Source organism: Leptinotarsa decemlineata, unplaced genomic scaffold (assembly GCF_025532065.1).
Source record: "Leptinotarsa decemlineata unplaced genomic scaffold, Ldec_3_MD MMD2_tig00004307_RagTag_RagTag, whole genome shotgun sequence".
NCBI lineage: Eukaryota > Metazoa > Arthropoda > Insecta > Coleoptera > Chrysomelidae > Leptinotarsa > Leptinotarsa decemlineata.
Window position 1 is genome coordinate 5772121 of NW_027412606.1, and position 16062 is coordinate 5788182.

Consider the following 16062-nt stretch of genomic DNA (forward strand, 5'->3'; position numbering starts at 1 on the left):
CGTAGCTGAGAGCGCGCGAATGTACGATGATTCCCCGCAACTCTGGAAGCAGCGAGAATAATGCTACCGAACTTCGGTGAAATTTCTACTATTACGATATTTAAAGGCCTAGCCACGAGGATATCGACACAGTCAAGTTGACGTTACAGTGCGGTACGCGAAGTGATCTAGTTAGGCGATAGACATTCAAATAATAGTTGAAGTTTAGATGAAGTGTTTGTTGCATTTAAAGTGAAATAAAGTAGAATTCAATCATTCAGTGTAGTCAAGAGAAATGTCGTAAATTACTGGTAAATATTCAGAAGAAACAAGAAAAAGACATCAAGATGTACCTTCATTCATTTGAAGATTTGAAATCTTCCCAAGTAGGTAAAGGGGAGGTGCAGGAATTGACTCAGGAATAATTTGAAAAGGTACTTCAGGAAACAAACGAGGTATTCACACAAATAATCGATAAAAAGTTTGATGTGGTTGAAAGGAAACTTGAAGAGAAACTTGAAGAAGTCGGAAGGAAATTTGAAAAGAAGCTTGGAGGAATCGAAAAAAATTGTTTTCCGGAAACTTCGAAAAGGAAAGAAAGAGTCATGGAAACGTAGATAGCCTTTTAAGAAGACCATGCCTGATATCCGGATGCAAATTTTGCCAACGACAGGAGGACAAGGATACCCCGCTACCAGAAGAAGAACTTCCCACCAGACGTGATGAAGTAGTCGGCAGAGACTCTTTTATGGACTGCTCTGATAGGAAGATAAGCTTCCCTACCTCCCGCCGCTTCGGGTTCCCTCTGACCCGGAGGGTAGCAACCTGTAAGAGTCCCTTGTCCAGGAATACTGACAGTCAATTTGAGGAATCACCTGCCCATGGTGTGGTACGGTCATTAACAGCCTCAGAGGGTAACACTACCTTCCTGACGAGGCAAGACATCATCGTAGCGCAGAAGGAGGATCCCGTCTTGAATACTATATAAGAATGGCTTGCCAAAGGAGCAAGACCGGAATGGCGAGAGTAACCAAGCAAAGGGTTACTGGCTGCAATGGGACTCCATGATCATTCGAAATGACCTATTCACTCGGAAATGGGAAAGCCCGGATGGAAGAACCCACAAATTCCAGATGATCCTTCCTGAAATGTTTATTTTGAGTATCCTCGGACAGCTTCACGATGGTCGCATTGAAGGATATTTCGGAGTGAATGGAAATCTAGCGAGAGTGCGTGAGAGGTACTATTGGGTCAATTGCTGTCGAGACGTGAAAGAGTGGTGTAAGCGCTGTGACGTATGCTCTTCGAGAGCATACGTCACAGCGCATGTCGACTTCGCAGTCGACATTTTGGGACCACTTCCTATGACAACATTTGATCATAGTTGGTTGGTTTCATAGACTACTTCTCCAAATGGCCTGAAGTAGTAGCCTTACCTAACCAAGAGGCTAAAACGGTGACAGAAGCCCTGTTGCAGAACGTAATTGCCAAACTCGGAGTATCTCAAGAACTACACTCGGATCAGGGCCGCAACTTCGAATAGGATTTATGGAAGGAAATGATGACTCTGTTGGGAATGAAGAAGACAAAAACAACTGCTCTTCACCCACAATCCGATGGAATGATCGAGAGGCATAATCGCACCATCAATAACTACCTCTCGATGTTTGTCTACGAAAACTAAAGAGACTGGGATAAATTAGTTCTTTTTTTTCTGTTGGCATACATTCGATTACGATATTTAAAGGCTAGCCACGAGGATACCGAAATAGTCAAGTGGACGATACAGTGCCGTATGCGAAGTGATTTAGTAAGGCGATAGACATTCAAATAATAGTTGAAGTTTAGTTGAAGTGTTTGTTGTATTTAAAGTGAAATAAAGTTAAGTTTGATTAATCAGTGTAGTCAATTATTGGTCAACCCAGTACTGTACTAATTGTAATATTTGTGATGTCGATTTAAACGACTTTCAGGACAGTTTGTGTATGCTAACTGATTTTCTGGCATACAATGAGTTTGTGCAGATGGTGATGGCAATTATCAATGACAGTTTCATATTTTGATTCATCAAATGCATTGGAGAGCCACAGTGAAAAAAAATAAATGTCTCTGTATTTCATTTCTTATAAATAACTTGTCTATAATTTTTTACTACTCTCGGTAACAAAATAGGTCAACTTCATTTACATCGTTTCACGAGTATCATTTTGTCAGTATAGTGTCACAGATTAAACAATCACTAAGATAAAAAATTTGAACTCATCCAATCATTGTGAATGTGGTAGACGGTAATTACTGAATCCAGCTGCTGGATGAAATTTAGGCAATTTGAAAAGCGCTTTCTGCTGCATTCAACGCAGTGCTTGTCCAACGTTGATGAAGGAGGTATTCGAGAGAGAACCATCGATTACTATTTATAGGGAACGAACTTTGAGAAAGTTTAAGGGCCTCGAACAAAGACGTTAGGACAAGCTATAATATCAGGGTTTAATTAGTAAACTTCTATGCCAGATACAGTCAAAGGTCTTGGAAATATAAAGTAGAACCCGGGGCTTTCCGAGTTTCTGGATTGCAGGCGGGGTAGTTAGTATATGTAAGAAAATCACCACTCAATCTTTGCTTCGGAAAACTGAACTGGTGATTGTACAGACTGAATTATACAGTGCATTTCTTTAATGTCTCCTCCTTTTATTTTTTGAATGGGTCAACTCAAAAAATTGAAATTTGAGATAATGAAAATGATGCACGAATACTTTATTTTGAAATAAAAATGACAGATAAAAATTTCAAGATGGCCACTGGGCGCCATCTAAAAAAAAATTTAATGGAATTGGGAGTCTTGTGACACATGATTTTGAAGCTCCTACGCCTATTATTCGCCGTTATTAAAAAAGTTCATTTGAAACAATTGTTTGAATTTGAGAACACTATTCAGATCTGGAATCACAGTCACCTACGTAACAAAAAAAAAACAATGTTTTATGGTTTTAGCCTTATAATATATTCATATTGGAACGGAAGAGGCAATAAGGTGATAGATAGTACTCCGTATTAGTGAAATTTCATATCTTTACTCTTTCATTTATTATATTGCATAGCGTTCCTATGAATGATATCTGATTAAGTTACATAACGATTGTTTGGAGTACAAACGGTATGGGAAAAGTTGATTTTCTATAATTCAATGTACATATTACTAGATGTTCAGGAAAGTTCGAATATAATTGAATAGAACTGGCCGATAGTCGATGAAAATTAATATTAAAACTCTTTGATACAGTTTATTGCATGATTTTTACTATAAAGGGTTTTATAAAAACCGCAACACGTGTTTCGCTTTATAGTGAAAATCGTACAATAAACTGTATTTATTTGTTTTAACACACTATTGTTGAATCCATATGATTATGACTCAACTCTAACCTTCGAAAGACATGTGTACAAATTTCACAGCTGCCAGACAATTAGTTTTTAGGATAAAATACTTCAAGTGGATTTATAATACACTGTTTGCAATCTTCGGTGTGGTAATATATATATATATATATATATATATATATATATATATATATATATATATATATATATATATATATATATATAATATATTAGTTGACCTTATCTCCCCGTTAAGGTATCGAATATGAAATCTGAAGTTTTGACGGATAGGAATATGCTGAACTGGTTTTTCCGGGTATTTGATCCGTGTATGTGATATTATCTCTAATTTCACCGACGTTTCGAGAAAATCTCATTTGTCATTATCAACGGGGAGATGAGGTCAACTAAGAAGAAGAAGAACTCAGGTGAAACTCAACAACATGTAAGTAGTAGGTAGTAGATAGTTTATGGACTACTCTATTTCTGAACACGTAACGAATACCATTTTACCAGTATAGTAAGAAGTGAGTTGAGCAAGGTCAACAAACTTCTGAACACATAACAGCACACCTTGATAATGACAAATGAGATTTTGTCGAAACGTCGGTGAAATTAGAGATAATATCACATACACGGATCAAATACCCGGAAAAACCAGTTCAGCATATTCCTATCCGTGAAAATTTCAGATTTCATATTCGATACCTTAACGGGGAGATGAGGTCAACTAAGAAGAAGAAGAACTCAGGTAAAACTCAACAACATGTAAGTAGTAGGTAGTAGAGAGTTTATGGACTACTCTATCTCTGAACACGTAACGAATTCCATTTTACCAGTATAGCAAGAAGTGAGTTGAGCAAGGTCAACAAACTTCTGAACACGTAACAGCACACCTTGATAATGACAAATGAGATTTTGTCGAAACGTCGGTGAAATTAGAGATAATATCACATACACGGATCAAATACCCGGAAAAACCAGTTCAGCATATTCCTATCCGTGTGTGTGTGTCTCATTACTCATGGAAACACCCCCGTATCTTCCGCACCTACCACCTGAATGAGGTTAGCCAAAGTGATGTACACTGTCCGCCACTCGCGATGGAACACCCCATTTTTACGGTAAAACATATTAGGGGGCAAAATAGGCTCAAAATTCCTTCAGATTCGTGATTAGGACTACCAACTCACTACGACTACACTTTTTTCCTGAAAAAAATTCAATCCTGAAAAAAAATCCGAATTTGTCTCACTACTAATGGAAACACCCCCGTATCTTCCGTAATATTTGAGGTGGAACGATGAAACTCTCACGACTGATGAAAATGCTCAAAATGCACCTACCACCTGAATGGGGTTGGCCAAAGTGATATACACTGTCCGCCACTCGCGATGGAACACCCCATTTTCACAGTAAAACATATTAGGGGGCAGAATAGGCTCAAAATTCCTTCAGATTCGTGATCAGGACTCCCAACTCACTACGAATACACCTTTTTCCTTACAAAATTTCAGTTCTGAAAAATCCGAATTTGTCCCACTTCTTATGGAAACACCCCCGTATCTTCCGTAATATTCGAGGTGGAACGATGAAACTCTCAGGACTGATGGAAATGCTCAAAATGCACCTACCACCTGAATGGGTGGTAGGTGCAAAGGTGAGCATAGTGATATACACTGTCCGCCACTCGCGATGGAACACCTCATTTTTAGGTGAAACATATTACGGCGCAAAATAGTTCGCTTCCAATACCTGAACCCCTTCATTCTATCTGGAAAGTACTCTCAGGTATGAAAGATACAGATGCTGTGAGATGCTATCATCCATTTTGAGCCTATCTGAGGAAAATGTCACAGCACCACATTTTTAGATTATCGAGATAGTGTAAAGCAGTGTATGAAAAATTATCGATGGCGGCATCAATTATGACTGAAGAAGATTATTCGTGAAACCAATTCTGGTTGCTAAACATCCAAATTCTTTCCCAACCAGAAGTGAGAGCTCTCGATTGATGAGCAAAAACTGCAAAAAATGGAAAAAATCTATATTCAACTTTCACTTATTCACTTTATATCAGCACATCAAGAACTACAACATATCAAAATTTCGGCAAAATTCAAGGCAAGCCTTTTCTCATAAGAAATGTGCGGGGTCCTTTATCAAAATATTGAGGTAACATTTTACCATCCGAATCAAAATTAATCTTCATACTCATTGCAACACCGAAACAACTGTTAATTTTTAAAGAAAAAATCGCACTCGGTGAACAGGTAGAATTTAGATCATTTTACCTACTTGCTGAATTGTTGTCTGAAATCATTTGAAGGGATTGAATTACATCAGTTTCATTGAATCATGCGGTGCCCTGAAATCACCATGGAAAACAGTTGCTCATTGATATTTACTGTCAACCTGACAATATTGTTGAAAGATCTTGTATTGACCCCCAGACCAGTTTTCATTGCATTTGTTGTTTCTAGTATTGTTGTTCATTGAATCACCGTTGTTCTTGATGTTTCTGCCGTGTTTTTGTTCCCATTGTGTTTATTGTTTCTGTATTCGTGTTGGATATTGTTCCTGTGTTCCAGTTGTTTTCTGTTCGTAGGTTCCTGTTCATATTTTAATATTTCTGAAGTTCCCATTTTAACTGATATCAACTCATTTTGATTAACAAAGTTCAACATGGCACGTCTGTCACTTCAAGCAAAAATTGAAATTGTTTTAATTGTTGGTGAAGGTCTTATCGTGAGGCGGCTGCTGAATTTGATAGAAGACACCCGCTCGAGGTAGCTGTACACCCTAGAACTGTACATTAAATATATAATCTATTCGTGAGCACCGGCCAAGTAACAAAGGACAGAAAAATTGTGAAACATCATATTGATGATGATACGATATTGGCGGCTAATCAAGCTGATCCTAGAATTAGTTTGAGAAACTTATCGCTTCAACTCAATTTGAGCCGCAGTAAAATATGGAGGTGTTCAAAGAGGTTTACATACATTGCACGAAGGAGATGAAATGTATATCTTATACAGTGATGAGGCTACCTTTACCACGGATGGTGTTGTATCTTCCCAGAATATGAGGTTTTGGGCTGAACAAAATACAAATTGGGTGATGAATTGTAGAGACCAAATATCTCAGAAAGTTAATGTGTGGTGAGGTATCCTGAACGAAAATATAATCGGGCCATTTTTTTTCGATCAAAATTTAAACGGACGACGTGGCGGAGTGGCGGACAGTGTATATCACTTTGGTCAACCCCATTCAGGTGGTAGGTGCATTATGAGCATTTCCATCAGTCCAGAGAGTTTCATCGTTCTACCTCGAATATTACGGAAGATACGGGGGTGTTTCCATGAGAAGTGAGACACACTGTATATATATTGTTTGGAAATTGAGAAATTATCACACATGAGTTAAAAAAGGGCTTATCTCCACTACTTCCAGATATCATCAGTCACCTTCGTTTGTTTAGATGGATAATCATCACTGAAATTCTATTATGAAAGCAAATACATGAATATACAGTTGGATCATCTCCCAATATTTGCTGTTAGTTGGAAAACATATCTATTCAGTATGAAATTTTTTAATTCAATGATATCAAACCGAAAATTGGATACATAGACACATATTTTTACTTTTCCCATCATTATCGATAAAAGTGTGACTCCATAACAAGTCGACGTCTGGATCTTTGAGAATCATATCGAACATGTTTGTTATCGGAATTCCGTTTGAATGCTGGAAAAAAAGGAGAGTATTCTACCTTTTTGACATGATATCAATATATCAAATTGTTTGTAGTCAATTTGACGAATGAATAAATTTGTTACTACTGAATGTTTATGAAATAATACACCTACATTCATTACTACAATAATCAGGCATCTATTTTCAGTAACATCCCATTTCAATTTATGGAAACTTGTGAGGTCTTCGAAGCTGGACTGTGTTTGTGAATTAACTATATTGAATGCATGCTCCAACGTGTTGTAAATTGACCGCTACAAACTAGTTAGTGAACACAAACCTTGTTTTCTATTGACTGTTGACGACTCTACATGCAGTGTTTCTATGATTTGCAACTAACTTCCTACTTTCTTCAATTATCTCTTTGTTAATATTTGAACTTCTCCTGAATTCTATCTTACACTTGAATTCCTTAGGTTTTTATCAAGCTCAAAATCATCCATTAGACAGATAAGTTTGACAGTTGAGCAAGACTTCTGCTCCTAACTTTATGGCAAATTTTACATTAAGATCTTGGTTCAATTGCACCTTGAATATTCAACGTGTACAACTCTTTTAACAAAATAAGATGAATTTTCATTTCTCTCAAAACATATTCATTCATTCGTCAATTCCAATTTTTTCCCTCCAAAGTATTCCCACTCAGATATAATACACTTGTGTCACTTTTTTTTCAATCCTACAAACAGTTCTGACATGCACTTTTTGGTATGTCTTTGAGCTCTCTCTCTCTCTCCCTCTCTCACAGCGATTCGGCTTTTATCTTCTCAATCATCGCAAAATGCCACCTTTTATGGTCTCATTATTCTTGGGAACAAGAAGAAGTTGCAGGGGGCCAGAAAATCACGGGCAGGTGTAATATCGAGGTGCGAAAGTCATGAATTGTTTTTCCATAATACCGGACGTTGTTTTCGTATTGCTTCTCTATGCTCAAGATGATACTCCTTATTGAACGTACAACTATACAGGGTGTAACTGAATAAGTGTAAAACATTCAAGGAGGTGATTCCTCATCGAAAAAAAAAATAGGATCTTTCATATAAAGAAACTTCATTGGAGCATCCCTTGTTAAGATACAGCCCCTTAAATGGGGTACATAAAATTTGTATAACAATTTTTTTCACAAGCACTGAAAAAATAACAATATTGAAATTAACCTGACGTTTTCTACTACCAAAAAGACACCTAGCCAGGAATTTATTTGGTTTACCCCATGGTTGTAAGGGGTGGAAAACGCAACCCCTAAAATTTATTTCCAATACAACTTTTTGTTTTATTATTTGTTTACCATTTAGAAATATATTTCCAATAGCCTGTTTCATTCTAAACAAAAAATGTCTCTTGGGTTTTTTGTCCAAAATGAATCAGTTCGCAGCAAAAAATTATTTTACGAACAACTACAGAGATACATCGTTATAAATGCGAACTGTATTGTAGTTAGTACCTGCATTGAACGATTGAAGGGTGATAAACAAAATTAATTTAATAATAACAAAACACACAACATGTAGAAATCATAGTAAATGTTCAATATGTCTACCTTCAGACATTACGCATGCGTCTAGACGTCGGCGCATTGAGCCACGTATTCGCTCAAATATTCCTGGAGGCTCTCTGATTACCCTGCACGCATCGATGATGCGGTTTCTTAAGTCCTCTTCATCGCAAATAGGAGTACGATAAACCAAATACTGTAAATGGCCCCAAATAGAGAAATCCAGAGAATTGAGATCCGGGGATCGAGCGGGCCAGTTTTGTGGTCCTCCTCGACCTATTCACTGATTTGCATATGTTTCAGTTAAATGCTGACGTGCTACTTGACTAAAATGGGCAGGAGCCCCATCATGCATAAAAAACATATCCCTTCTGATGCCCAAAGAAACTTACTCCAGCAGTACTGAATGCACTTCTCTTGAAAATTGAACGTATGCCTCACCATTTAATCGGGGAGGTAGAAAATGAGGCTCAATTAAATCAACCCCAGTAATTTCGAGCCACACGTTGAGAGACAACTGTTCTTGATGGTTAGTTTCGACAATAGCGTGAGGGTTTTCATCAGCCCATAAGTGATAATTATGAAAATTATTAATCTTGTCCCGAGAAAAACTACCTTCGTCTGTGAATTCGGGAAGGTAGAAAATGAGGCTCAATTAAATCAACCTCAGTAATTTCGAGCCACACGTTGAGAGACAACTGTTCTTGATGGTTAGTTTCGACAATAGCGTGAGGGTTTTCATCAGCCCATAAGTGATAATTATGAAAATTAATAATCTTGTCCCGAGAAAAACTACATTCGTCTGTGAATTCTATCGTCTTCAGAAAGTCACAATTTCTTCTAATCATTTCCAGCATCAAATTGCAAAATTCAAGACGATTCGGAAAGTCTCGCGATAACAGTGCCTGTACTCGTTGCAGATGGTAAGGGTATAAGAGTTGTTCCTTTAAAATTCAAAATACCGTCATATGATCAACATTTAGCTGGAAAGCAATCTTTCCAGTACTGATAGTAGATTGTTCTTCAATCAAATTGAGTACTACGTCCTCGAGCTGTGGTGTTCGTACTTCTCGATGGCGACCATAATCCTGCGTTCTTTTGTCGAAAGAACCATATTCTCGTAATCGATGATGAACTCGAGCAAATAATCTATGTGAAGGATGCTGCCGTTGAGGATACATTTCAGCATATCTTCCAGAAGCTTCTAACCCATTCCCCTGCAACAGACCGTAAATGTAATGCATATTAGCCATTTCCTCATTTGTGTACCTATGCCATTTTAATAACAAGTGAATCATTAAAGTAACAAATTAATAACAGAACAATAACACACAATTAGTATTAATTCAATTTCTAAAATTCACAAATTGACAGCGTCATACCAATTCAATTATCACTATCGCTAATAGCGACCTACTAGATAGATTAGTTTCGTATTTTCGCATTTATGACGAAGTATCTCTGTAGTTGTTCCTAAAATAAATTTTTGCTGCGAACTGGTTTATTTTGGGCGAAAAACCCAAAAGTCATTTTTTGTTTAGAAGGAAACAGGCTATCGGAAATACATTTTTAAATGGTAAACAAATAATAAGTCAAAAAGTTACTTTGGAAATAAATTTTAGGAGTTGCGTTTTGCACCCCTCACAACCATGAGGTGAACCAAATAAATTTCTGGCTAAGTGTCTTTTTGGTGGTACGAATCGTCAAAATAATTTCAATATTGTAACTTTTTTAGTACTCGTGAACAAAATTGTTATACAAATTTCATGTACCCCCTCTAGGGATGCTCCAATGAATATTCTTTATATGAAAGATCCTATCTTTTTTTCGATGAGGAATCACCTCCTTGAATTTTTTTTCACTTATTTAGTTATGGCAAGCACTCCCGATGCACCCCGCCACAGTAATCGAATAAATGAGCCAAACCTTGACATTTGATAGAATTTGGCGTGATTTTTTGGTCTTGACTCTCTTGGGCTCTTCCATGGCTCTTCCACTCATGATTCGAATGACCCTCCTAAGCAAATCTGGATCTTCTGGAGAGTTTTTCCACGATTTCTTCACTTTCTCAACATTTTCATTGGTTGTTCATATGATGGGGTGTGAGTACAATCACTGTATATCATTGTCAACATGTTGCCACTCAATTCAATTCGATACAATTACTTTAGTCTTCTTGGAAGGCTTCAACATCTTGAGGGATCATCAGTATGGTTTTCGGAAACAAAGATCAACAGGCGACCTTCTATCCTATGTCACTCATATTTGGAATAACGCAATCGAGAAACATGGAGAATCAAGAGCTGTTGTGCTTGATATTTCTGAGGCCTTTGACCGTATGTGGTATGAGGGTTTGCTGGCCAAACATCGATGCTACTGCTTGTCGGATTATTTTTATGTATGGCTCGCCAGCTTCCTGAAAGAAGGTTTACTGCAAGTGGCCGTCGATGGACATCTCTCAAATACTTTCAACTTCCACGCTGGTGTTCCCCAGGGATCCATATTGTCTTCAAGCCTTTCTTATTGTATATCAACGACTCATTAGAAAACACCAAGAATCCAATTTATTGCTTTGCTGACGACAGCACACTTGTCTCGTCATTCCATTTCGATTCCCGAACATCGACCGTGAATTCACATCTTCACCGGCAGCAGGAGGTTGCATATCTTAATGAGGATCTAGAAGTGATTTCGAATTGGGGTGAAACTGAGCAGGTTTAATTCAATGCCACAAAAATCCAGGCAATGGTTTTCTCCAAGAAGATAAATGTCTCTGAACCGGATATAATAATGTCAGGTCAGACAATTCTGCTTTATGCTTCGATAAGTTTGTTGGAGTTCAAATGGACACCAATATGTCTTGGCACAATCATGTCGCTGGAATTGCAAATGGTGCTTCTCGAAAGCTTGGAACACTGTTCCGAATCAGAAAACTGAACACAACTTTAGATCAGGCCTTCTTTGGATTATTGTTCACATGTATAGAGCTCTGCCCCCAAACATACCCTGAAGTTGCTGGATTCCACCCAGAAAAGAGCCATCCGCCTGATTGGAGACGCGAACATCACGTGCAACCTTCATAGCCTAGAACATCGAAGGATTGGAGATTTTTTTGTCTTCTATAGATACTTTCGCGAACAGTATTAAAGTGATTTGGCACATTTCATTCCACCAAGAACGGTTCATATCAGAAATATGCGACGAACTGTTGCTGCTCATCGTTTTGAGGTTCAACTCAGTACACTTCGAACTTCACTGTCTTAGAACTCTTTCATCTGGAGAACCGCTTTTATGTGGAATGAACTTCCTGAGACCGTTTTTTCAAATGAATTTAATCTACAGTGATTCAAAACCAATGTGAATCGCTACTTTCGCACAGCCACCACTCTGAGAGCGCCCACTCAAGGATTTTTTTGTTGTGCTTGTGTTTTCTTCATGAAAAAAAATCGATAGCAAAAATCACCGAACACGCAAAACACTTCTAACTTTTACGTCTCTCACCAACAAACTACACATTTTGAACAGCTAGAACTGTGAACATATATTCGAGATGAGTGTACTGATATAAAAAATTAAAAATCGGTAATTAAATGTACGTAGCTCGTGAAATTCGGACTTTCACCTTATTTGTGGAACAGCCTACTATGTGAATTGAAGTCACACGATCATAAATTGCACCGTAAATTTCCTTCGCCATAACATTATAAGGAAAAATCAATTTGGATTCCAGACCAACAAGAGGACACATTATGCAATGTTCTCTTTCTTGTTTGAGGTGTATTCCAATATGAATGATGGAGATGGAGAGTATTTTGTGACCGAACAAAAGCGTTTCACTGCGTTGACCATAATATACTGCTAGGAAAGCTGAATATCTATGGATGTAGAGGGATAACACTACGGTGGTTTGAGTCGTATCTCAATGGTCGCAGTCAGATTGTGAAAACGATTGATTGTTCAAACAGTATTGAAATAAATACTGGTGTACCACAGGGATCGGTTCTCGGTCCCATATTGTTCCTGTTGTATATTAACGATTTGATGAACATAAGTATATCTGGAAAATTCACTCTTTTTGCTGACGACACCACTATATTGTGGCATAGTTAATGTATAGATATACTCAATGAGACAATAGCTCATGGTATACAAAAAATCAAGTCTTGGTGTGTTCACTTCAGAATTCATCTGTAGCGAGCAGTATCATTGAGAACAGAGAGTGTACTAAATTTCTGGGACTGTATATAGACGGTGGACTGAAATTTGACGCTCACATCAGAAAAATGAAAAGTAAAATTTCCACCGGCTGTTATGCAGTGAGAGTTATTGCTAGAGAACTGGGAGTTTAAACGGCAAAAACAGCATATCACGCTTTGGTAGAGTCTCACTTAAGATACGGTATACCTTTTTGGGTTGTGTGTAGCCCTAATTTGCTGCTGGACTCTGTATTTGTATTACAGAAGAGAGCTATACGATACTTGTGCAAAGCTAAACCTCGTGACTCATGCAGGCAACTGTTTACAGATAAACATTTTTTGACGGTTCTGGCTCTTTTTATTCTGGAGACAGTGTGTTTAATTAAGAAACATCTTGTGAAACTTGAGGTTACCACCAATCACTATACAACTCGTCAGAGCGAGCAAAAAAATTTAAAATTACCTATTCCTTGCAACTCTCTGGTCAAGGACTCTTTATTTTACAATGGTGTGAAGATGTATAACCATCTGCCGAGTTATACTGAAGAGATAAATATTGATATCAATCAGTACAGAAAAATGATTAAAGAACTTTTGAGTAGTAGACCCTATTACAGTTTGACTGAGTTCTATTCCGATCATTTTCAACTTAGCATGTTTTATGTGTATGTATGTTTCAACCATTGTTTGTGGTTTTTTATTAGGTGTTTTTATACTTAAGTTTTCATTATATTTTTTTTATTTTTTTATATTCATAGGACATTCATGTATTCTTTTATATTTATTCACTAACTTTGTCAAAAGATTTCTTCTTTGGAAAATAAAGTGTAAAATAATTATTATTATTAAGGAGATGTTTCTGAAAGAAGTATTCGATAAACGATTTACTTCCCCACATAGATCTGTCAATTTGGCCACCCCATTTGTGCGATTTGACGCCATTGGATCATTTTTTCTGGGAATATGTACCTCCAATAAACTTTTGGAAGGTAACATTCGACGAGTTTTTGTCGAAATACAACTACTGTAGTGACCGAAATCATATTCAAACATCAATGGCGATAAATATTCTATGAAGTGGAGTAAACTTGATCGATATTTGGAATATTTTTGGCGTTCTGTTTTGATTTAAAGTTCTACGCTTCTGAAAACACTTTTCATGCCAAAACAGGGAGTGGAGAAATTTTTCGCTAGTGTCTATAGCACACAAACACCTCCAAATTGAAAGTATTTTATCTGGTCATTGTTAAGAGGATTCTCAACCCGTTTTTTGGAAGGTACAGGGTGGATGAAATATGAATTATCCACAATGAAGATTCATCAACTGTCTTCCTTTTTGCTAGTCTACAATCTGGTATTTTATTCGTTCATGATCCGAATGCGAACGAAAATTTTCTATGAAATAGTGGACCTTTGCAGAGAATTCATCTCAAAATTAGCAGCCGAAGGTTCACTCCTCAAGAAATGATAGAGAAAATTTAAAACAATATACAGAATGGGCCAAATTTGACACTTTTAAAGGAAAAGCCCTGTTTTCAAACTAGATAGATATGTGAAATCTGTGTCTGAGGGTCAAATTTTATGACAAACTCAATGGTGGAAACCGCAGAGCAGTGTCAGAGCATGCTTTTCGAATCTGTGGATTTTCCTTAAAAATTTTTCATTTCGATGGAAATATTTCCAAAGCACTTCTTTACGTAGAATTTAATGGTGTAAAAAAATTATTTTTTCATCAATAGTCATTGATGAAAAATTACTTTCTTTCAATCAGACACCCTGTATATTCCTATATATTTCAATAGAGCTCAAAATCATTTTTACAAAAAAATGTAGCACACTTGATGTTTCGGTAGACTCATTTTTGAAATACAGAGCTTTTAGGGTTTTTCATGTAGACTTTGATACGCACAGTTTGATCAAATAGGATTTGGACGATGCGGCGATAAAACAGAAAGAAATTGTTCAGTAGTACTATTAAATGTTGAGAAAAGCTCTTCACAGTAGCAGTTAAAACGCATAGTTTCAATAACAATTTACTCTATATTCACTATTGATAAATGAAACTTCAACAATGATAATAATAATGCTAAACAACAAGCAATGAAATATATTTTTTCAGAGAAGGTGTTCTGAATATCTATCAGCTTCCCCTACACACCTTTTCCCGATACCTTTTCTGGTGTAGTTCAATAGGAGTGAGAGAAGCAAAACTTTGCATCACTACCGCTTCCAATTCGTATCTAGAATGAGTCGACAATTGAAAAATGAGATATTCAACCTTCCCCAGAGTCAAAAGTCCATAGGAATTAGGTGTCGGTCTATTCGACCCTCCACCGCAACTCGCAAGGGTTCATTGTGGCTCACACCTATTCACACTCGGCCAAATAAACCCAGCTTCTTTACGAAGCCGATTAGTTTGTATGGTGAGTGATCTTTCAGGTCAGATGGTAAGAGTACGGCTCTGCCGAACTCTAAGAACCTGATTCGGTGCCCAGCGGGGACCGAATCAGGTTTTTAGAGTTCATCATCTTCCAAACAGAGGCGACACACACTGTCTTCCGATAGTCCAAGTCTCTGCATATGATGATTCAAATGACACTGTAAGAAGGCCTGTTATACATCGTAGTTCATCCCTATTTCAGTCCAAAATCTGTTTGGTATCAATGTTCGAAGGGTGAATAAACTCCTTGGAGTGAGCCAATCCTGGAATATTCTGCCAGAAGTCCTTAAATTTTCTTGCCATCCAGGTGTTCAAAGTTTGGCAAAGCCTAAAGCGATGCCAATGACAGGTTCTGGTCTAATGAAGCTGCTTGCAGCATCCTCCTTTGCAAGGGAGTCAGCAGTTTCGTTGGATTCCAGGCCAGTATGGCCAGGAATCCAACGTGGCCTGCCACGATACTGAGGAGAGTCGTTTTTGGCAATTTGCAACCACTGCACCATCAAGTTTGTCACAGAATTTGACCCTCAGACACAGTCATTAGTTTTCATCTATCTTGTTTGAAAACAGTAGTTTACTTCTGAAAGTATCCAGTTTGTCCCACTTTGTCCAAGTGGATAGTATCGTGAAGTAATCCAGAGCTGGGAGCTAGCATGACTGGCTCTTCAATTGTCGTGACAAAAGCGAAAGTTTTTGGATTTCGTCCTATTCGTAGGTTTGTACAAGTATTAAATTGGTCCATGGTATAAATAGATGTAAGTCGATAAATTGTTGACTATTTTGAAAATACCAGTCTATGAGAGAGGTCGTTATTA

The 16062-nt window shown here is 37.4% G+C and overlaps 1 protein-coding gene across 1 annotated transcript in view; it reads right to left on the reverse strand.

Moving 5' to 3' along the window:
- LOC111503664 (vasoactive intestinal polypeptide receptor 2) overlaps positions 1 to 16062 on the reverse strand; it is a 266571-nt gene that overhangs the window by 225007 nt on the left and 25502 nt on the right. The gene's annotated exons all lie outside the window — the stretch shown is intronic.